Source organism: Mus musculus, chromosome 7, assembly GCF_000001635.26.
Source record: "Mus musculus strain C57BL/6J chromosome 7, GRCm38.p6 C57BL/6J".
Classification (NCBI taxonomy): domain Eukaryota; kingdom Metazoa; phylum Chordata; class Mammalia; order Rodentia; family Muridae; genus Mus; species Mus musculus.
In genome coordinates, this window is record NC_000073.6 from 42,712,621 (window position 1) to 42,737,370 (window position 24,750).

Genomic DNA, 24,750 nt, shown 5'->3' on the forward strand with positions numbered 1-24,750 from the left:
AATTAAAAGTATAAATATATTACAATAGCAAAATCAGGTAGGACTGAATGGGAATTGCTTCTCCACTATCATATTTGACTTAGGGATAGAGTCTATATGATGACAGCATGGGAAAGAAGCTGACTGATCAGTTTTGAACACAAACCAGTAGACACAAAGAACAGGAAATGGGTCTATGGACACTCCAATCCTATCCTCAAGGAGAGAAACACTGTCTTCAAAAAAAAAATTAGAACTATAAAAACATGACATAGCAAAATCAGGTAGGTCTGAATGGGAATTGCTTCTACACTATCATATTTGATTTATGGATAGAGTCAATATGATGACAGCATGAGAAAGAAGCTGACTGATCACTTTTAACCACAAACCAGTGGACACAAAGAACAGGAAATGGGTCTATGGACAATCCAATCCTATCCTCAAGAAGGACTTTAATCTAGAAACTTTCCTCTTACACAAGCTTTAAAGACCTCCCCTCAAATAGTTATTAAGGACAAATGATGTGCAAAGACATCATCCCAGATAAGGAGATTTTTCATTCAATTGATTGCATTCTGAATCTGGTCACTGTAAGTTCATGGTCATTGCGTGATGAAAATATTTATAGTCTAACTTTAGTGAATCCCATATTCTGCAACAACTAGTACCCTGTTAAAATGTACAAAGTCTCTGTTGACAGTCAAGGAATTCTCTAGACAGATACATCTTGTAAAATCAGAAAACAATTATTCCTTTCCAGCATACAGTGGCATAGAATACATATTCCCATTAGAAATAAAGGAATTATAAATTTAGCAAATTATATAGTATATATATATATATATATAATTATAAAGTTAGAGAAGATTAAACCAAAGCAAGACAGAACCCCAGCAGGACAAACACCCAATCCTGTAGTTGTGTCTCAGATTCATGCAGCTTCAGGTTCAAAGGACTTAGATGGCCCTACTCCTTCAACTTCTCATAAATCTTCCTCTTTGGTTACTTCCACTCCCTACACACAGCGGTCCATGCAGATGTCTCATCACTCAGATGGGTCAGCATCTTGTGGTCTCAAATTGCAACTCAGGCGTCAACCTCACAGTTTCATGCAGGGAAGTCTTACAGTCTCCTCAGTGCAGCTCTGATTCTATCAAACACAGATGGCTGGAATAAGTGAGCAACTAAAACCACACACTAAGAATTCATGACATTATCTTATTCATCTTTCCTAATTCCAGAACCAGTACAAGATAAGTGATAATGCCAAGTTTGGCTTCCAAGTTGTTATGATGGACCCTGCAGTGCTTGGACCACAATTCCAACACTTTTTGCATAGATGCTTCCTGGAACTGTGAATCACTTTGTCTACTCATTACATTACTCCAAGTCTTAGCAGGATACATTTGGGAACCATCATCGGCTTTCAATGGGGAGCAATGGCGTACTCTTTAATGGTGATACCATACTTAAAACTCCTGTCTGTGTCAGCACTTGACTATCATGCAAACTCCCTAGTGCTGTTTTTCTCCATGAACATCAGTCTTTGTTTTTTCTATTCTCTACCAGTTGCTTTTATTCCACTCGAGTGGTGGATTCGTCACTTTTTATTCTTTTAAGATTTATTCATTTATTATATGTAAGCACACTGTATCTATCTTTAGACACTCCAGAAGAGGGAGTAAGATCTTGGTAGGGATGGCTGTGAGCCACCATGTGGTTGCTGGGATTTGAACTCAGGACCTTCAGAAGAGCAGTCGGTGCTCTTAACTTCTGAGCACGGGGTTTATAATTCCCACAATATAACTCATAGAGGCATCTATACTGTCACATTTCTGGCTCTCCACTTACTGCTGCTCTCTCTTCCACACTGAGAGGCTCCATGCTCTTTGGAAATGAAGGTGATCAGAAAGGTAAGCTATGTTTGGCTTTGTAGACCCTCGGGCCCAAAGTAGGTTTCAGGAATTCTCAGTCCTAGTGATTTGCACACAGGTCATGTTGAACAGTAATTTAATCTCTACTTCCTGTCACATGGATTTTGTCACAAGATGTGGAATCTGACATGTCCACCTTCACAATACCATGCACATCTGGAAAACCTCTGCATCTTCAAAACTCCTATTACGCCCAATAGTTGAATTTCCTTGAATCACATCTTTGCAGTTGGTGGTCATGAAAAGTTCAAAGCATTGTAATCAAATATTACTGAAGGATGATCTCTATCACCTTCTCTCTACCATTTTCTTAACTATTGGGAAAAGTTATCGCACAAAACAGAATGTGGAATGCAATGGTCAGAACTTCTAGGAACTAGACCTCCAGGTTTCCAGTCATCTTCCCACTTCATACGAAAACCAATGCCTCTGTGTCTACCATGGATGGAGATATTATAAGCACCACACCCTTCCATTGCCAGGGCTACTCCTCCCTAGGGAATACATACTCAGTGAGGCTCAAGGGCCAAGAGCCTTTGCTCAGGTTACCATATGTATTAACAAAACCACAATCTAGCTCACAGTACATGTCACTCCTTAGCTAATTGGACCTGCTCTTCCTGGTCTGGTGACAGTGACTCCCAGCCTGAACATGGCATGGTTTCTGGACCCCCTCATAGCTCCCTACAGCTACTTTAGAGAAGAATCCTGGAATGAACCTGTAAGTCCCCGCCCACTAGTACTACTAATTTCTTCACTTACCCAGAGTTCTTCATTGGCTAATACAACCAAACCAGTTCTCAGGAAAGTAGCAGCTCCTCCATTAAGGGATCAAAGATCAAAAGGCTCAGACAGTGAGGCCTTCCTAGCTCTGTCCTTCCACCTTCTGGCCAGACAGAGCCCTAGACTGGGAAAATGTATTTTAGTCAAACTTTGGAGTCGCCAGAGCACTTCCTGTTCTCCTTCCAAGGCACAGGGTCCTCTTTGTGAACATTACATGACACAATCTGTGTACAGTACAGTCATCTCTACTTCATAGAAATTAATTCTGGTTCCGGGACTCTGCAGAAAGTAGTCTGCACAGGTGAGAGTGTAGACTACAGAAGCTAACAGCTTCTGGTACAGGCGAGAACCACAGGGCGTCTGAGTCAGCGCCATTTTTGGGCTCCAGACATCCGGCCAACTTCCTGGCCAGAGGACAGGTGTCTGCCTGGCCCTGGAGGCCTTTGCCTCAGGATCCGCAGGCGCCATTTTGGTTCCGGGACTCCACAGAAAGTAGTCTGCACAGGTGAGCGTGTGGACTACTGAAGCTAACAGCTTCTGTGACAGGCCAAAGCAACACAGCTTCTGGGAAAGATCTTGTTTTGGGCCTTCATCTTCGGCCAGGTGGAGGTCCAAATGACAGATAACTGTGCACCTTCACTGTAAGAGGAGAGCTTGCCTGCAGAGACTGCTCTGACCACTGACACTCAGAGGAGAGACCTAGTCTCACAGGTCTGCTGATAGAGGGTAACAGAATCACTGGAGGAACAATCTCTAAACAGAGCCAACTATAACAACTAATTCCAGAGATTACCAGATGACGAAAGGTAAACGTAAGAATCTTACTAACAGAAACCAAGACCACTCACCATCATCAGAATCCAGCACTCCCACTTCACACAGTCCAGGGCACCCCAACCCACCCGAAATGCTAGACCCAGATTTAAAACCATATCTCATGATGATGGTAGAGGACATCAGGAAGGACTTTAATAACTCACTTAAAGAAATACAGGAGAACACTGCTAAACAGGTAGAAGACATTAAAGAGGAAGCACAAAAATCCCTTAAAGAATTGCAGGAAAACACAACCAAACAGGTGAATAAAACCATCCAAGACCTAAAAATGGAAGTAGACACAATAAAGAAAACCCAAAGTGAGGCAATGCTGGAGATAGAAACCCTAGGAAAGAAATCTGGAACCATAGATTCGAGCGTCAGCACCAGAATACAAGAGATGGAAGAGAAAATCTCAGGTGCAGAAGATTCCATAGAGAACATTGGCACAACAATCAAAGAACATGGAAAATGCAAAAAGATCCTAACTCAAAACATCCAGGAAATCCAGGATACAATGAGAAGACCAAACCTATGGATAATAAGAGTAGATGAGAATGAAGATTTTCAACTCAAAGGACCAGCATATATCTTCAACAATATTATAGAAGAAAACTTCCCAAACCTAAAGAGATGCCCATGAACATACAAGAAGCCTACAGAACTCCAAATAGACTGGACCAGAAAAGAAATTCCTCCCAACACATAATAATCAGAACAACAAATGCACTAAATAAAGATAGAATACTAAAAGCAGTAAGGGAAAAACGTCAAGTAACATATAAAGGCAAGCCTATCAGAATTACACCAGATTTTTCACCAGAGACTATGAAAGCCAGAAGAGCCTGGACAGATGTTATACAGACACTAAGAGAACACAAATTCCAGCCCAGGCTACTATACCCAGCTAAACTCTCAATTACCATAGATGGAGAAACCAAAGTATTCCATGTCAAGACCAAATTCACACATTATCTTTCCATGAATCCAGCCCTTCAAAGGATAATAACAGAAAAAAACCAATATAAGGACGGAAAACACGTCCTAGAAAAAGCAAAAAGGTAATCCCTCAAAAAACCTAAAAGAAGATAGCCACAAGAACAGAATGTCAACTTTAACAACAAAAATAATAGGAAGCAACAATTACTTTTCCTTAATATCTCTTAATATCTCTTAATATCAATGGACTCAACTCCACAATAAAAATACATAGACTAACAGACTGGCTACACAAACAGGACCCAACATTTTGCTGCTTACAGGAAACTCATCTCAGAGAAAAAGATAGACACTACCTCAGAATGAAAGGCTGGAAAACAATTTTCCAAGCAAATGGTATGAAGAAACAAGCTGGAGTAGCCAATCTAATATCTAATAAAATCGACTTCCAACCCAAATTCATCAAAAAAGACAAGGAGGGGCACTTCATACTCATCAAAGGTAAAATCCTCCAAGAGGAACTATCAATTCTGAATATCTATGCTCCAAATACAAGGGCAGCCACATTCATTAAAGAAACTTTAGTAAAGCTCAAAGCACACATTGTACCTCACACAATAATAGTGGGAGACTTCAACACACCACTTTCACCAATGGACAGATCATGGAAACAGAAACTAAACAGGGACACAGAGAAACTAACAGAAGTGAGGAAACAAATGGATCTAACAGATATCTACAGAACATTTTATCCTAAAACAAAAGGATATACCTTCTTCTCAGCACATCATGGTACCTTCTCCAAAATTGACCACATAATTGGGAACAAAACAAGCCTCAACATATACAGAAATATTGATATTGTCCCATGCATCCTAACAGATCAACATGGACTAAGGCTGATCTTCAATAACGAAATAAATAATAGAAAGCCAACATTCACGTGGAAACTGAACAACACTCTTCTCAATGATACCTTGGTCAAGGAAGGAATAAAGAAAGAACTTAAGGACTTTTTGGAGTTTAATGAAAATGAAGCCACAACATACCCAAACTTATGGGACACAATGAAAGCATTTCTAAGAGGAAAACTCATAGATCTGAGTGACTCCAAAAAGAAACTAGAGAGAGCACACATTAGCAGCTTGACAACACACCTAAAAGCTCTAGAACAAAAGGAAGCAAATTCACCCAAGAGGAGTAGACGGCAGGAAATAATCAAACTCAGGGGCGAAATCAACCAAATGGAAACATGAAGAACTATTCAAAGAAACAACCAATCGAGGAGCTGGTTTTTTGAGAAAATCAACAAGATAGACAATCCCTTAGCCAGACTCACTAGAGGGCACAGGGACAGCATCCTAATTAACAAAATCAGAAATGAAAAGGGAGACATAACAACAGATCCGGAAGAAATCCAACACACTATCAGATCCTGATACAAAAGGCTCAACAAACTGGAGAACCTGGATGAAATGGATAAGTTCCTAGACAGATACCATGTACCAAAGTTAAATCAAGATTAGATTAATGATCTAAACAGTCCTATATCCCCTAAAGAAATAGAAGCAGTCATTAATAGTCTCCCAACCAAAAAAAGCCCAGGTCCAGATGGGTTTAGTGCAGAGTTCTATCAGACCTTCAAAGAAGATCTAATCCCAGGGCTTCACAAACTATTCCACAAAATAGAAACAGAAGGTACTCTACCCAACTCATTCTATGAAGCCACAATTACTCTGATACCTAAACAACAAAAAGACCAAACAAAGATAGAGAACTTCAGACCAATTTCCCTTATGAATATCGATGCAAAAATCCTCAAAAAATTCTCACTAACCGAATCAAGAACACATCAAAACAATCATCCCTCTTGACCCAGTAGTTTTCATCCCAGGGATGCAGGGATAGTTCAATATACGGAAATGCATCAACATAATCCAGTATATAAACAAACTCAAAGACAAAAACCACATGATCATCTTGTTAGACACTGAGAAAGCATTTGACAAAATCCAACACCCATTCATGATAAAGGACTTGGAAAGATCAGGAATTCAAGGTCCATACCTAAACATGATAAAAGCAATCTACAGCAAACCAGTAGCCAACATCAAAGTAAATGGTGAGAAGCTGGAAGCAATCCCACTAAAATCAGGGACTAGACAAGGCTGCCCACTTTCTCCCTACCTATTCAACATTGTACTTGAAGTCCTAGCCAGAGCAATTCGACAACAAAAGGAGATCAAGGGGATACAAATTGGAAAGGAAGAAGTCAAAATATAACTTTTGCAGATGATATGATAGTATATATAAGTGACCCTAAAAATTCCACCAGAGAACTCCTAACCCTGATAAACAGCTTCAATGAAGTAGCTGGATATAAAATTAACTCAAACAAGTCAATGGCCTTTCTGTACACAAAGGATAAACAGGCTGAGAAAGAAATTAGGGAAACAACACCCTTCTCAATAGTCACAAATAATATAAAATACCTTGGCGTGACTCTAACTATGGAAGTGAAAGATCTGTATGATAAGAACTTCAAGTCTCTGAAAAAAGAAATTAAAGAAGATCTCAGTAGATGGAAAGATCTCCCATGCTCATGGATTAGCAGGATCAATATAGTAAAAATGGCTATCTTGCCAAAAGCAATCCACAGATTCAATGCAATCCCCATCAAAATTCCAACTCAATTCTTCAACGAATTAGAAATCTGCAATTGGCAGATTCATCTGGAATAACAAAAAACCTAGGATAGCAAAAACTCTTCTCAAGGATAAAAGAACCTCTGGTGGAATCACCATGCCTGACCTAAAGTTGTACTACAGAGCAATTGTGATAAAAACTGTATGATATTGGTTTAGTGACAGACAAGTAGACCAATAGAACAGAATTGAAGACCCAGAGATGAACCCACACACCTATGGTCATTTGATCTTTGACAAGGGAGCTAAAACCATCCAGTGGAAAAAAGACATCATTTTCAACAAATGGTGCTAGCACAACTGGCGGGTATCATGTAGAAGAATGCGAATTGATCCATTCCTATCTCCTTGTACTAAGGTCAAATCTAAGTGGATTAAGGAACTCCACATAAAACCAGAGACACTGAAACTTATAGAGGAGAAAGTAGGGAAAAGTCTCAAATATATGGGTACAGGGTAAAAATTCCTGAATAGAACAGCAATGGCTTGTGCTGTAAGATTGAGAATCGATAAATGGGACCTTGTAAAGTTGCAAAGCTTCTGGAAGGCAAAAGACACTGTCAATAAGACAAAAAGACCACCAAAAGATTGGGAAAGGATCTTTACCTATCCCAAATCGGATAGGGGACTAATATCCAATATATATAAAGAACTCAAGAAGGTAGACTCCAAAAAATCAAATAACCCCATTAAAAAATGGGGCTCAGAGCTGAACAAAGAATTCTCACCTGAGGAATACAGAATGACAGAGAAGCACCTGAAAAAATGTTAAACATCCTTAATCATCAGGGAAATGCAAATCAAAACAACCCTGAGAGTCCACCTCACACCAGTCAGAATGTCTAAGATCAAAAATTCAGCTGACAGCAGATGCTGGTGAGGATGTAGAGAAAGAGGAACACTCCTCCATTGTTGGTGGGATTGCAAGCTTGTACAACCACTCTGGAAATAAGTCTGGCAGTTCCTCAGAAAATTGGACATAGTACTACAGGAGGATCCCGCAATACCTCTCCTGGGCATATATCCAGAAGATGTACCAACCGGTAAGAAGGACACATGCTCCACTATGTTCACAGCAGCCTTATTTATAATATCCAGAAGCTTGAAAAAACCCAGATGCCCCTCAACAGAGGAATGGATACAGAAAATGTGGTACATTTACACAATGGAGTACTACTCAGCTATTAAAAAGAATGAATTTATGAAATTCTTAGGCAAATGGATGGACCTGGAGGGCATTATCCTGAGTGAGGTAACCCAATCACAAAGGAACTTACACAATATATACTCACTGATAAGTGGATATTAGCCCAGTAACTTAGGATACCCAAGATATAAGATACAATTTGCTAAACGCATGAAACTGAAGAAGAATGAAGACCAAAGTGTGGACACTGCCTCTTCTTAGAATTGGGAACAAAACACCTATGGAAGGAGTTACAGAGACAAAATTTGGAGCTGTGACAAAAAGATGGACCATCTAGTGATTGCCATATGCAGGGATCCATCCCATAATCAGCTTCCAAACGCTGACACCATTGCATACACTAGCAAGATTTTGCTGAAAGGACCCAGATATGGCTGTCTTTTGTGAGACCGTGCCAGGGCCTAGCAAGCACAGAAGTGGATGCTCACAGTCAGCTATTGGATGGATCACAGGGCCCCCAATGGAGGAGCTAGAGAAAGTACCCAAGGAGCTGAAGGGAACTGCAACCCTATACGTGGAACAACAATATGAACTAACCAGTACCCCGGAGCTCTTGTCTCTAGCTGCACATCTATCAAAAGATGGCCTAGTCAGCCCTCAGTGGAAAGAGAGGCCCATTGGACTTGCAAACTTTATATGCCTCAGTACAGGGCAACGCCAGGGCCAAAAAGGGGGAGTGGGTGGGTAGGGGAGTGTTGGGGTGTGTATGGGGGACTTTTGGGATAGCACTGGAAATGTAAATGAGGAAAATACGTAATAAAAAAATTAAAAAGAAAAGAAAGTAAGTCCTGCACTCAAACTTCAGTCAAATTCAAACAGTAACAAAGAATAAAGCAAAAACTGGCCATGAATATGAATACAAGGTGTGATAAATGGAGGTAACAGGGAAAAAAATGAAAAGAAAAAGCAAAACAAAACAAGAGGTTGTTCCTATGTATAATGGCGTGGAAAGTTTATTAGGGAAAAAAGGAGGACATAGGCAAAGGCATGAACATCTTGGAGAGGTCAGTGTAGTCATGAACCTGAGCCATGTAAAAGAGGGAGGAGAAGAGGAACAGACCAAAAGAAAAGGAGTGAAATGTTAGAGAAAAGAACCAGGTCACCAAAATGGCTCAATTACATCAGGAAGAGCTGCACAGAGAAGGGCAGTCCAATCACTATGTTGGAGGTTGTGATACAACAACCATATCCTCTAACAGGTAGACTCTGAAGGATGCTGGGAGAATCTCAAGGCCAGGTCCACTTTGACTTGTTAAATAGGTCATTTGTCGCAGGGTTTGAAGCTTAATAGTAGGGAGGAATGAGAAGGTAGAAACGATATAATTAAAATTTCAAAAATCATTTCAAAGTTGAGATCAGCTTTGTGGGTCAATATTCTCTAGGGACTAGACGTAAGTATTACAGCACACCAGGTATTACTCGTATATTTTCTCCCTGATTCTGCATTTTCAAACATGAGTAATAACATTCCTGTTAGGAAGAGCCACACCAGTCTGCTCATATCTTCTGAATTGGTTAACTTCCTGAAACTACAGAATTTTGGTTTCTAAAAATGAGTTCAGTTCTTTATCCAGAGCTTTGATTGCCTGGGTTCATGACACTGACAAATTTGCCAGTCAGGACTTTTAATGATAATCAAAATTTGATGACCTGACTACTCACTGGTAATGATAACCAAATATTGTGAAACATGAAAGCTCCCCTCCTTGTCCCCCCATCCCTCTCTGTGCTGCGAATATGGCAGCATCAGAGTTGGTCAGTGAAGTCAATTCTGTCTCAAGTCCCATTTCATTTTAAATACCCAATAAAAGGGATGGAAGTCAGAGGACACTCACACACTGGTCTCTTTTCCATTTCATTGAGAAGTAAGGGTCAAGCCTGAAAGAGTTGCAGGAATGTCTTCAAGACCACAGAGGCAGGATGAGGTATACAATGGTACAATGCAACTGTTAATTCCAAGCATGAGGGAAGCCAAAGATTCAGAAATTATTATTCTAATGAGAGACTAATATTAAAGCAGTTTAAGTAGGGAATGAAATTCTCCACCCCCCCCCCAGAAAGGGTTTCTCTGTATAGACCTGGCTATCCTGGAACTCACCTTGTAGACCAGGTAGCTTCGAATTCAGAAATCCGCCTGCCTTTGCCTCCCAAGTCATGGGATTAAAGGTGTGTGCACCACCACTGCCCGGTTAGGAATGAAATTCTTAAAGACTGCGCAAGGAGGCAGAGGCAGAGGCAGGCACAACTTTCTGAGTTCAAGGCCAGCCTGGTAGATGGAACAAGTTCCAGGACCACAAGATCATCACTCAGAAAAACCAGTTTTGAAAAACAGACAACCAAAAACATAGTCAGTATGGCCATGGTACCAAAAGCACTCGACAAATTCAATGCAATTCCCCTCAAAATTCAAACACAACTTTCTTTTTTTTTTCTGCAATTATTTATTACATATTTTCTTCATTTACATTTCAAATGCTATCCCAAAAGTCCCCTATACACTCACCCCAACCCTGCTCTCCTACCCACCCACTCCCACTTCTTGGCCCCGGTTTTCCCATGTACTAGAACATATAAAGTTTGCAACACCAAGGGGGCTTCTCTTCCGAGAGATGGCCGACTAGGCCATCTTCTTCTACATATGCAGCTAGAGACATGAGCTCTGAGGGTACTGGTTAGTTCATATTGTCGTTCCAACTATAAGGTTGCAGACCCCTAGGCTCCTTGGGTACTTTGTCTATCTCCTCCATTGGGGGCTTTGTGTTCCATCCAATAGATGACTGTGAACATCCACTTCTGTATTTGCCAAGCACTGGCATAGCCTCACAGGAGACAGCTATATCAGGGTTCTTTCATCAAAATCTTGCTGGCATATGCAATGTGTCTACATTTGGTGGTTGATTATTGGATAGATCCCCGGGCCTTCTTAGAATTGGGAACAAAACACCCATAGAAGGAGTTACAGAGACAAAGTTTGGAGCTGAGACGAAAGGATGGACCATCTAGAGACTGCAATATCCGGGGATCCATCCCATAATCAGCTTCCAAATGCTGACACCATAGCATACACTAGTAAGATTTTGCTGAAAGCTTCCAGATATGGCTGTCTCTTGTGAGACTATGCCGGGGCCTGGCAAACACAGAAGTGGATGCTCACAGTCAGCTATTGGATGGATCACAGGGCTCCCAATGGAGGAGCTAGAGAAAATACACAAGGAGCTGAAGGGATCTTCAATCCTATAGGTGGAACAACAATATGAATTAACCAATACCACCCTCCGGAGCTTGTGTCTCTAGCTGCATATGAATCATAAGATGGCCTAGTCGGCCATCAGTGAAAAGAGAGGCCCATTGGTCGTGCCAACTTTATATGCCTCAGTACAGGGGAATGCCAGGGCCAAGAAGTGGGAGTGGGGGGGGAGGAGTGGATGGGAGAGCGTGTGGGGGACTTTTGGGATAGCACTGGAAATGTAAATGAAATAAATACCCAATTTTTTTAAAAAAGCCTCCTTAAACAAACAAACAAAAAAAAAAAAAGGGCTGGTGAGATGGCTCAGTGGGTAAGAGCACCCTCTGCTCTTCCAAAGGTCCAGAGTTCAAATGCCAGCAACCACATGGTGGCTCACAACCATCCGTAATGAGAGCTGACTCCCTCTTCTGGTGTGTCTGAAGACAGCTACAGTGCACTTACATATATTAATAAATAAGTAAACCTTTAAAAAAAACTCTTAAAAAAAAGCATCAAACAAAAAAAGAAAAAAGAAAATGCTGTCTTTGGCCCTAAAACAACTTTCTACAGACATTGAAGTTGCAATTCTCTGGCTGGAGAGATAGCTCAGCTTTTAAGATCACTGACTGTTCTTCCAGAGGTTCTAAGTTCATATCCCAAGAACCACAAGATGGCTTACAACCATCTATAGTGAGATCTGATGCCTTTTTCTGGTGTGTCTGAAGACAGCTACAGTGTAGTTATATATAATAAATAAATCTTAAAAAAATAGAAAGTGGAATTCTCAACTTCATATGGAAGAACAAACACACCTAGGATAGCCAAAACAATCCTGAACCATAAAACAACTTCTGGAGGACTCACAGTTCCTGATCTCAAGCTGTACTACATAGCAATAGTGATAAAAACCAAATGGTATCAGTACAGACAGGCAGATCAATCGAATAGAGTAGAATACCCAGAAATGAACTCTACACCTATGGACACTGGGTGATCTTTGGCAAAGAAGCAAAAACCATACAATAGATAAAGAAAGCATCTTCAACAAATGGTGCTGGTCTAACTGCCACTGTGCATATCAAATTTATCACCCTGCACAAGATGGCTCAAGGACCTCAACATAAAACCGATATACTGAATCCAGAAGGAGAGAAAGTGGGAAACACTCTTGAACACTTTGGTACAGGATAGAATTTCCTGAATAGAACATCAATGGCTGAGGCTCTAAGATCAACAGTTGATAAATGGGACCTCTTAAAAATGAAAAGCTTTTGTAATGCAAAGACACTGTCAGTAGGTCAAAACAGCAGCCTACGAATTGAGAAAAGGATGTTCATTAACCCTATATCCAATAAAGGGCTAATATTCAAAAGTTATAGAAAACTCAAGAAGTGAGATGGCAAAAAACAAACAACCAGATCAAAAAATGGAATACAGAGCTAATCACAATTCTCAACAGAGGAAGACCGAATGACCTAGTATCAATTCAATAAATGTTCAACATTGTTGCTAATCAGGTAAATGCAAACAAAAACAACCCTGAGATTCCACTTTACATGCATCAGAATGGCTAAAATTGAAAACTCCAGCATGACATGCTGGCAAGGACACTGAGAAAGGCAAACACTCCTCCATCTCTTGTAGGGTTGTAAACGTGTACACCCACTCTGGGACTCAAGCTGGTGGTTTGTCAGAAAACTGGGTCTAGTTCTATCTCAAGACCCTGCCGGGCATAGAGGAAAACGAGAGAGGGGTGGAGTGAAGACTTTTAGAAAGGAGACTGGGATTCGGGACTTTTAGAATGTCGATAAATAAAACAATTTAAAAGGAAAAGAAGTATCTCGTTAATAATAGCATGCATCCAGGACTGGTTAATGCTCACAGAGGAGCCAGCCTAGAACAGACCTTACATTCCATCCTAAAGTCTTTTTTATGTTCAACCCCCAGGTTATACTCTGAACAATTTAAACAGGGATTGCAAGTCTAGCCACTTAGGGAGATTTACAGCCAACATACTGCCTTTCTTTCTTTTTTTTCTCTCTCTCTCTCTCCGACTTCTCCTCCTCCTTTTTTGGTATTTCAAGACAGGTTTTCTCTGTATAGACTTCTTAAGTACACCAGAGACCTGAAACAGTGACACGGTCTTAAGTGGAAGATCCCAAAGGATGAAAAGGAGAAGAATGGCAAAAGGTACGAAGTATAAAAGTTGGGATGGGGAGGTCTCCCACCACCTATATCTTATGCCAAGTAAGCATCTTAAGAAGAATATCATCTTTTATACTCCTTCCTGGAGGGGAACAGTATATATGAAGTCAGCAGACTGTATTACACAATGGGATAAACTCAGAGGAGTCTAAAACAGTGCTACATAGCTTAATATTAGACAGGAGGTGACGTTTACAACTTTCTCATATTAACTCCAAATACATCCTACATCACAATGTTAAAACAAAGGGCAAAAATTGTAGAAGATACTGTAGAAACTAGGCATTTTTTGTGTGTTTGCAATCTTGCCAAGAATGACTCAACACACGAGCCCATACTCCAAATGCTTCCACAGATGCAATCCCAGAGCAAAGTTATTCGGAGGTCACCTCCATGCTCTGTGAGCAGCTAAGACCTGAAACAACTTCACAGGTAGCCCTGTCTAGATGCAGTTCCCATCCAGCCCCAAGGAGGACTCACTATACTTGCTCCAGCTGTTCAATCGCCTTAAAAGCAGCTGCCATATACTCACCATATCACGAGTTCAGAGCTCACCTGAATTCCTCTCACAGCACCGAGCAGTAGCACACAGAGCAGGACACACTAACCACTCAATCCTCCTCATCTACAGCATTGAATGAACAACATGGTACCCAGAAGCAGCCTCCTCCACTTCTGACTGGCAGGTCAGACTGGAGGCCCTGATTGGCCAACAAGTCTCGAGTGACATAAGCACCTCCCTTAAGGTTAGAGTGTGAGGAAGTGGCACAGCATAGTGATTCCTGGCTTATGCTGCTGGTCCAGGGCCAATGGTTTTTCAGATATGTAGGTTAAGACTGCCCTAAAGGGACAAGACAAGGTGGTTCCTCTACCAGGCTTCTCTCTAGAGCTACCCCTTTTGAGATCTGGAAAGATTTGCATTTTACTTGTGCTGGTCCTCTAACACCCTACCCTACTCTTTTCCAGAACTTCCCCTTCTTCTTGCAAGGCTGAGAGCTTGCAAGGCTTGCTATTCAACTTGCAGTTTAATAATCAATGTGGCCCACAAGGAAGGGGTGCTAAGAATATTAACAATTAAAGGGAGATTTTAGAAAACACTAAGACTTTTGTTCTGTGGTTTCATAGTTGGGTCAGGTAAATTGCAGCTTACTTTTCACCTGGCAGGTATGAGACTTTACACAGCCCTGGGAGAAAAGGAGGAAGCAGGTGATAAACATTGTGGAGCACTACTGTTAGCCAGCACCTCTCCCTCAGTGGGAAGGGGGAAAACACAGCTGTATTAATAAGTCTATCTAGATGAACAGAACTGATGGGACGGATCTCTCTGTGTATGGAGAAAGTGGATGTATTGGAATGGCTTGAAAGCTGTGGTAGAACTCGTCCAATAATGGCTGTCTGCAAATTGACAGATGAAGAATACAGTAGTGCTTCAGTCCGTTTAGCTGAATGTCTTGACTGGTCTTCAGCATATACCAGAATTATGAAGAAGGAGGCTCTAACGCCAGTTTAAAAAAAGTGTACTTGCTAGCCAGAAGTAGGATACGACGACAAGGAGAACTACCATCTTCAGTGACCTTTATAAATATAATCTGCCACCAGAAGCTGTGGCCTACATTAAAGACATCTCTTATCACTTCAGAAGATTCAAATTCAAAAAAGGGTTTACAACTAAAAAAGATATAATTAAGAAAAATCCCTTGTAATACTGAATTGTTGCAGTTTTAGTTAATTCCATGTACAGACAATTTGACTACTGTAGTGGCTATTTCTGGTTGTCAACTTGACTATATCTGAAATGAACTACAATCCAGAATTGGAAAGCTCACTTGTGATCCTAATCTGGAGACTGGAAGATACAAGTTTGTGACCTGGATCTTGGCATGGAGATCTTGAGGCATAGTGGTTATGAATCCGGATTAAGACAGAAAGATCTCTGAGTTCAAGGTCATCTAGGACAAAACAAGTCCCAGCTCCAGGCGTGATGACAGAAACCTTTAATCTGGGCCACACCGTCTGCTGGAGACCTACATAAGGACATTGGAAGGAGGAAGATTTGCTCTCTCTTCTTTGACTGCTTGCTTTGTGGGACTGAGAAACTGCTAGATCCTTGGACTTCCATTCACAACTACTGCTAACCATTGGTGGGGAGTTGGACTAGAGACTGTAAGTCAACAACAAATTCCCTTACTTATAGGCACGACCCCTAACCTCTGTGACTCTAGGGAACCCTGACTAATACAACTACCGAGAATAACCATCACAAGAGCAAGGACAGAAGAACTGAGAAAAATGTCTTTCATGTTACAGGAAAGGAAAACCTGGGAGCCATTTCCAAAGCAATGCTTTTATTCTTTATCAATAAAAGAGGCATTAGGATTCTACTTAGGGAGTCTGGATATGTTCACAATCAGGCTCACTTACTCCTAAGAATCCTAAGTTAAATAAGTCCACTTCTGAACATAGTCACAATGTAAAAAGTAGAGATATTCAAGGGCATTCTTCAATCAAAATCATTCAGAAACATATGCAAAATGGCATAAATGATGGACAGAAATCCCTCAAAGATGTTCACCTTATACCATAAGGTCTTAGTAGCTAATCAAGTAAATAAATGATGTTGTGAAAGTAGATTGCTCAGTGATACCTGTTAACCATAATGTATGATTTAACCGATATATGTATCAATGCCACAATTCTAATATACAAAGAACAGAGAGCACAAATACAAAAACTTCAAGGAAAGGTCAGTTATCAGCATTTTGAATGTTGTCCTTAGAAGAACAGATATGCTGAACTGTTCTAACTTCAAAATGAGGCTGCTTTAGCCTGTGAGGAGGCTGGCTCAAAGAAGTTCATAGCTGCTTCCATGAACAACCATAAAGACTGAGTACACTTTAACTAGCCTTAAGTATTGTGTGCCTACTGGTTGTGACATAGATGTAGAGTATGCTACTCTTTTTAAACTTTATTTTGATTTTACATAGGAATGGCTGGGTTTTGCCTGAACTTATCTGTGCACAATACAAAGAAAGCCAGAAGAGATCATCAAATACCTTGGGACTGGAGCTACAGCAGTTACTAGGTAACTACTATATGTTTTATGAGTATGGGATCTATAACCTCTGTAAAAACATGCTGTGGTCTTAACTGCTAAGCCATTCGTCTAGCAACTGCCCTTTGTTTAACATTTATTTTTATATATCATAAGATATGTTATATCATTTTCCTCTTTCTTGTCCTCTCTGCAGCCCTTCCTAAATTCTTCCCAGCCAATTCCTTTCTTGTTACATATCTGTAAATAAGTCTGCTCAAATATGATAATACAATTTGCTGTCTCCATTTCTGTTGGTTGTGTGTACATGAATTCACTGAACATGTTGTATTTTGAGATAACCATGTAGGAAGTTCATCCTTGGCTTAGTCTACTTCTCTTGCTTGCAAGAGAGCTCCACTCCTTAATGAGGAACAAGATGTTGGTGCACAAAGGTCCTTGCACCCACAGATCACTAGGGAAACCAGGAATCTTAGATATTCAGAGGCCTGCACTCAGTAAAGAAAATAAAATACCTGCTTTCAACCTAAAAGGCTGGAAGTGGATTTTCTTCCTTCCTATCTTCTTTTTTTCCCTTCCTTCCTTCCTATCTTTTTTCCCTCCCTCCCTCCCTCCCTCCCTCCCTCCCTCCCTCCCTCCCTCCCTCCCTCCCTCCCTTCCTTCCTTTCCTTCCTTTCTTGCTTTTTAAAAAAGATTTATTCACTGTAGTTGCTTTCAGACACACCAGAAGAGAACATACAATACACTACAGATGGTTGTGAGCCACCATGTAGTTGCTGGGATTTGAACTCAGGATCTTCAGAAGAGCAGTCAGTGCTTTTAACTGCCGAGTCATCTCTCTGGCCCTGATGTGGATTTTCTTAAAGGCCCAGTAACCTTTTTGGTTTGTGTAGGCAGATCTCACATAACATTTGCTATAGAGGCAGACCTTACCCAAATTCTCTAAAATGGCTGTCTTAAACTCTTTCCTTTCTAGACTCTTACCAAAATTAGGGGACATGTCACATGTCTTTTATGGCCTGCTGACATCTCTGCGATTGGTCAGAAACCACATTAGATGCCAGGTCTTTTATCCACAGTACCCAGCATCACAGTCACATGTACTTTGGAAAAGGGTTTCTATGAAGCCACATAGTAAGCTTTATTGTGGACTTGGAATTGAACTGATTGGACTGATTTCTGCCTGGAAACCTTTTCCCAAATTGTACTGTGCTTTAAATATGCTGACAACGAACCACATGATATTACACTCCCTGAATGCTGGTAGAGGTTGACAAAGCAATCTGCACTTGGACTTTATCCTCATCTATTAGTGTGGTTCGCTTTTTAGTCTCACACCTGCAGGGGCCTATTCAACACAAGTAACCTAGAATTTCTTGGGTGGGAAACAGTGTCATGAATAGAAACCTTGAGATGGAAAATAACTCAAAGGTTTAGGAAACTGAAATATCTCCCAGAATACCAGCTTTCTTAATTCTCAATACATAAGGTCTCACATTGCTGTGTGCAATACAGCTCCAGGAATTCTGACAACGTTCCCTGGCTTCCCTGTCTAATATGCATGAGTAAAAAGAGTAAGCAGACACAGATATGGACAAACAGTCATACACAGAAAATAGTGATTAAATTTATATTTGTTAAAGAAACAGAGACAACGTACACCTTAAAACTTATTTTTCAAGCTCGGTATGGTAGAGCATTTCTTCAGTCCCAGCACTGAGGGCAAAGAGCCAAAAAGATCACTGTGAATTTGAGAAAGGTCTGTGCTACCTTGTACAAACAAACAAACAAACAAACAAACACACAAACACACACAGAAAGAGAGAGGCATGCACACACATAATATGGAAAAGAACAAACATAAACAACATAGATAAAAAGGAGGACTGAGGCAGAGGCAGGAGGATTTCTGATTTCGAGGCCAGTTCCAGGACAGCCAGGGCTACACAGAGAAACCCTGTCTCGAAAAAAAGAAAAACAAAACCAAAAACAAAAACAAAAACAAAAACAAAAAAAAGGAGCATTGAAGAGCTGCAACAACACAATCTCTCTTAAGGTCCTTTCATGTGTTTGCCATCAGTGCCTACATAACCATTGTCAAAAATGAATACTGATAAGCATGGGAGCACAGGCTAGTAATTCCAGGACTTTGGGGACAAATTCATGTCCATGAATTTGAGACCATGCTGGTCCACATAGTCACTTCCATAGTACAAAACATCTCGAATGGAATTACATTTTTGAGTGAATACTGTTCTGGTATGTAAAACCAGGAGCAACTCTTGAAGTGTAATGTCAAATTTTATTTTACCACCAGGTCATACCTGCAGTCTTCTCTGAATTAGAAGAGAGAAGCATTCCTGATTACATGCAGTGGAGGCTGTTTATACTCAAACTCAAGGCTGAGGTTCATAGTGAATGATACAAATGCAGACTGTTTTGCATTTAATAATTTAGTTAACTATCACCCAGTTCACAGAACACACCATGAAACAATGGTAACAAAGTATGATGTGTGAATCACAAGATTATTGAGAAAGAACAAATCTAATAAGGTTGACTTTTAACTTGGAACATGAGGAATGAAAAACACCATGGGGAACAATGTAGAAATAAATAAAACTTTCATAGTTAAAACAGGTAAAGAACGAAAAATATCAGCAGGCCATTAACAAGTACAATTTTCTTTATTTGGGTCTCATTGAGAACCTGTATTACCTTGATCTACTCAGTACACTATAATGTATAACATGTATTGAATCTGTAACAGATATTTAATCCCGTGCCTTTGGAACATCATTGATACCAAGACAGTCTTCTACAGGACAGAAAGCTTAGAAGGTAGCTGGGCAAGTGGTGGCGCATGCCTTTAATCCCAGCACTTGGGAGGCAGAGGCAGAGGCAGAGGCAGGCGGATTTCTGAGTTCGAGGGCAGCCTGGTCTACAGAGTGAGTTCTAGGACAGCCAGGGCTACACAGAGAAACCGTCTTGAGGAAAAAAAAGTTATTTGATGTTGATCTGGTTAGAAGTTGTCTTAGGGATTCCACTGTTGTGAGGAGACACAATGATGAAAGACCTTTTTTTAAACAACAGGATTTAATTGGAGCTGCCTTACACTTTCAGAGGTACAGCCAATTATCATCTTGTGGTAAGCAAAGTATTGTCCAGGTAGACATGGTGGTAGAGGAGCCAAGAGTTCTACATCTCAATCCAAAGGCAGGGAGAAGACCTTTGTGACATAAAGCATACAATAGAGCCTTCATTCATTGTAGAAAGACAATCGTTTTTAACTGTGATGTCATCTTTCATCTCATGAGTTGAATCTGCATGTAAACGCAATGCCCACCAAGTCTCATAACTTGATTAAGGTTCTCAGAACCTCGTATTGTGGAAAGAGATAGCTGTTTGACATACCATATCCTCTGATCTCTACATTATGTGGCATTTCTATCAAAGTAAATAAAAAATAGATGAACATGATAAAAATTCTGAACAGAGTTACGTTCATGAGCATCTGCAGCTGCTTCTTTGGAATATCACCAAGCAATTTTAGGAAAAAATATTTTTCAAGGGGAGCCATAATTCAAGATGACATATCTTCTTTCCTTTAGAAGATGTAATATTTCCTCTATCAGTGATTTCCTGATTTGCAAGGGGAGAAAAATCTCATTTCTGTTTAGGATTTAGTTAAGGTCAGTTCCTTCATATTGCCAATGGGCTGTCACATTCTCACCTGTGTATGGAAATGCATCATCTCCCAGTCCTCAGGTAATGGAATTAGTTTGTTCCTGTATCTTTAACCCTATTACCTCTGCCTTTTGTATTATGGTCATGTTTTATTTATTTATTTATTTATTGATTGATTTATTTATTTATTTATCTTGGTTTTTTCGAGACAGGGTTTCTCTGTATACCCCTGCTGTCCTGGAACTCACTTTGTAGACCAGGCTGTCCTCAAACTCAGAAATCTGCCTGCCTCTGCCTCCCAAGTGCTGGGATTAAAGGCGTGTGCCACCATGCCTGGCTTTGTTCATGGTATTTTATAATTGAAAATCAAATCTCAAGCCAAAATTTTTAGTTAGCTACCAGTTTCCTATTCATATGTGGAATAGACTGAGTAATGAAAGTGACACCAGCTGCAAGATTGTCAAGACTGGGAATGTTTAAGCATAGTATTTGGGGTAGTTTGATTAAAATGTTACCCATAGGTCCATATATTTAAATTCTTAGTTATCAAAGTGGCAATATTTGAAAAGATTAAAAGGATACGGAGTTGTAACCCTATTAGAGGATATGTGTCACTTGGGGTAGGCTGTGAAGTTTGAAAATCACACAGCAGATGAAGTTATTCTGTGTGTGTATCTGTCTGTCTTTCTCTGCCTCCATCACTCTGTCTTTCTCTCTCTCTCTCTCTCCCCCCCCCTTCTCCCTTGTCGTATAGTTCAAGACATAGTACTCTTAGCTACTTAATTCAGCACTATGTCTGCCTAAGTGCCACCATGCTTCCCACCATGATACTAATGAACTCTCTGACAGTGCAAGCCAGCCCACAATTAAATATAACATATACATGATGTTTTCCTATAAGTTCTCTTACTAAACTATTTGTGTATTGGGGTGTGTTTTAATTTGGATTTGAAATCACTATTTTTCTTCAAAAATTGATGGACAGAGATATTTTTAAATTAGTTGCTATGGACTGCTATCAGCATGCTTTGAAAGGGCATGTCAAGGCACTGGAGTGCTGGCCCAGTGTCTAAGATCACTGACTGCACTGTCAGTAGACCCAAGTATGATTCTCAGTACCTATATGACTAGTAACCATGTGTAGTTCTTTTCTTTTGAACGTTGATTTGGTCAGGCTATTTGGTACAAATAAATAAATAGAATGGAACGAGAATGAACATTTCCATTAATAAAGTGGGGCTGGTTTAGTGCCATGAAGGTATCGGGCACACTTCGGATGTACAAGGCAGTGGGGTGCTGCTTGCCAACCACAAAATGCCACACACCCCTACTTTACAGTATGCGAATCTTTTCACCCAACCATGTGGTGGCCAAGTCTCCCTTCTGGGACTTTGTGTCACAGCTGAAGAAGATGAAGTCATTTGGGGAGATTGTGTACTGTGGGCAGATGTTTGAGAAGTCACCCCTGTGTGTGAAGAGGTTTGGCATCTGGCTGCCCTATGACTTCCCCAGTGGCACACACAACATATACCAAGAGTACCAGGACCTGACCATGGCTGGCGCAGTCACACAGTGACCAAACATGGGTGCACAACACTCTGCCCCAGCACACTCCATCCAGATCATGAAGGTGGAAGAAATTGCCGCTGGCAAGTGTAGCTGTCCAGCTGTCAAGCAGTTCCACAACTCTTAGATCAAAATCTCATTTCTCCACCACATGTTGTAGCAGCTTCATCACCAAGAGGCCCAACACCTTCTTCTAGACAAGGATACCCACTGGATAAAAACTTGAAAAAAAAATAATGAGGCTGGTCTTACAGTGAATGTGAATTTTTGTGTTTTATAAGTTTGAAAATTTTTGTTACAGAATACTCAAGGTGTTTGGAAATTTTGACTATTGGGCTAGAGAGATGGCTCAGTGGTTAAGAGCATCAACTGCACTCCCAGAGGTCCTGAGTTCAATTCCCAGCAACCACATGGTGACTTACAACCATCTGTAATGGGATCTGGTGTGTCTGAAGACAGCTACAGTATACTCATATATATATATATAATAAATGAATAAATCTTTTAAGAAAAAAACAGAAAACTGGTCTATAAAAGGAGTTGAATGATGAGAGATTATTAGTGGACAATTTTACCAGACCTTCAAAGAGTAGCTAATACCAATAATCCTCAAACTATTTCACAAAACAGAAACAGACAGAACGCTACCTTAATTCATTTTATGAATTCACTTTGTATGGTTCACTCTGCTAGCTAAACCATACAAAAAATTAACAAAGAAACAGAACATCAGACCATTTTTGCTTATGAATATACATGGAAAAATACTCAATAAGACCCAAGACCACATCAAAACCATTATTCACAACCATAAAGTAGACTTCAACCCAGAGATGCAGGAATGGTTCAATATATGAAAATCCATCAGTATGATTCACTATATTAACAAACTAAAATGCAAACATGATATGATCATCTCATTAGATCCTAAAAAAAAAAAAAAAAAAAAAAAAAAAAAAAAACAAGGCCTTTGACAAACAGAATACAACACCTCTTCATGTTAAAAGTCTTGGAAAGACCAGCAATACAAGGCCCATACCTAAACATTGTAAAAGCAAACCAGTAGCCAACATCAAACTAAATGGAGAGAAACTTGAAGCAATCCTAGTAAAATCAGGGTCTAGACAAGGCTGCCCACTCTCTCCCTACCTATCCATTATAGTACTCGAAGTCCTAGCCAGAGCAATTAGACAACAAAAGGAGGTCAAAGGGATACAAATCAGAAAGGAAGAAGTCAAAATATCTTACTTGCAGATGATAATGATAGTATACTTAAGTGAGCCCAAAAATTCCATTAGAGAACTCCTAAACCTGATAAACAACTTCAGCAAAGTAGCTGGATATAAAATTAACTCAAACAAATCAGTAGCCTTCCTCTACTCAAGGGATAAACAGGCTGAGAAAGAAATTAGGGAGACAACACCCTTCACAATAGTCACAAATAATATAAAATCCCTTGGTGTGACTTTAACCAAGCAAGTTAAAGATCTATATGACAAGAACTTCAGTCTCTGAAGAAAAAAAATCAAAGAAGATCTCAGAAGATAGAAAGATCTCCCATGCTCATCGTTAGCAAGATTAATATAGTAAATAGGCCATCTTGCCAAAAGCAGTCTATGGATTCAAAGCAATCCCCACCAATACTCCCACTCAATTCTTCAAAGAGTTAGAAAGAGCAATTTGCAAATTCATTTGGAATAACTTAAAAACCCAGGATAGCCAAAACTATTCTCAACAATAAAAAGAACTTCTGGTGGAATCACCATCTATGACTTCAAGCTGTTATTACAGAGCAATAGTGATAAAAACTGCAGGGTATTGGTACAGTGAAATGCAGGTAGATCAATGGAATAGAATTGAAGATCCAGAACTGAACCCACACACCTATGGTCACTTGATCTTTGACAAAGGAGCTAAAACCATCCAGTGGAAAAAAGACAGCATTTTTCAACAAATGGTGCTAGTTCAACTGGCAGTCAGTATGTAGAAGAGTGCACATCTATCCATTCTTATCTCTTTGTACCAAGTTCAATTGCATGTGGATCAAGGACCTCCACTTAAAACCAGATACACTGAACATATGGGCACAGGGGATATTTTCCTGAACAGAACACTTATACTCTAAGATCAAGAATCAACAAATGGGACCTCATAAAATTGCAAAGCTTCTGTAAGGCAAAGGACACTGTCAACAGGACAAAATGGTAACCCACCGATTGGGAAAAGATCTTTACCAATCCTAAATCTGATAGGGGGCTAATATCCAATATATACAAAAAACTCAAGAAGGTTGACTCCAAAGAACCAAATAACCCTATTAAAAAAGGGGGTACAGAGCTAAACAAAGAATTCTCAACTGAGAAATATTGAATGGTCAAGAAGCACCTAAAGAAATATTCAACATCCTTAGTCATCATGGAAGTACAAATCAAAACAACCCTGAGATTCCACCTCACACCAGTCAGAATAGCTAAGGTTTAGGACTAGGGTGGGAGAAGATGCTGGCAAGGATGTGCAGAGGGAGAAGTACTCCTCAATTGTTGTGGGATTGTGGTCTAGTGCAACTGCTCTAGAGATTCCTCTGGCAGTTCCTCAGTGGACTGGATGTAGAATTGCCACTCCTGGGAGATACTCCCAACATATTGCAG

At 40.2% G+C, this 24,750-nt stretch overlaps 1 long non-coding RNA gene and 1 pseudogene across 1 annotated transcript in view; one reads left to right on the forward strand and one right to left on the reverse strand.

Annotated features, from left to right (window-relative positions):
• Nucleotides 1-874: 874 nt before the first annotated feature.
• The window catches only part of LOC115486519, a 36,875-nt gene continuing 12,999 nt past the window's right edge, over nucleotides 875-24,750 (reverse strand). The window contains exons 2-3 of the long non-coding RNA XR_003946762.1: nucleotides 2,679-2,823; nucleotides 875-1,132 (exon numbers count right to left, since the gene is read on the reverse strand). This is a non-coding gene — a long non-coding RNA (uncharacterized LOC115486519). The remainder of the gene's footprint in view (nucleotides 1,133-2,678; nucleotides 2,824-24,750) is intronic.
• On the forward strand, nucleotides 21,789-22,296 carry Gm18128 (predicted gene, 18128; annotated as a pseudogene).